This window comes from Crocuta crocuta, unplaced genomic scaffold, assembly GCF_008692635.1.
Source record: "Crocuta crocuta isolate KB4526 unplaced genomic scaffold, BGI_CrCroc_1.0 scaffold144, whole genome shotgun sequence".
NCBI lineage: Eukaryota > Metazoa > Chordata > Mammalia > Carnivora > Hyaenidae > Crocuta > Crocuta crocuta.
The window spans coordinates 2,461,045-2,461,346 of record NW_027529669.1 but is presented as its reverse complement, the minus strand read 5'-3'; positions in this window follow the sequence as shown (position 1 = coordinate 2,461,346).

Here is a 302-nt window from a genome sequence, read left to right as displayed (position 1 = left end):
TGTGTGTGTGTGTGTGTGTGTGTGTGTGTGTGTGTGTGTGTGTGTGTTTGTGTTTAACTTTCCAGGTTGTTCCCAGGTTGAAAACTACGGAAAGAAATTCCTCATTTCTCTTCCTAACCTGGAAAAGTTAGGTTCTTAGCCCAGGTGGGTGATCCAGGGATCTGGCACCTGTCTCTTGACTGCCGCCCAGCTCTGCATGGTCCTGAAAAATCCGCGCGCGCGACGACGCTAAACACGTGGCTCCGGGGCCGGGGGGGCGGGCGGGGCAGGCGGGCGGGGCCGCGCGGGGCCCCGCCCCTGCA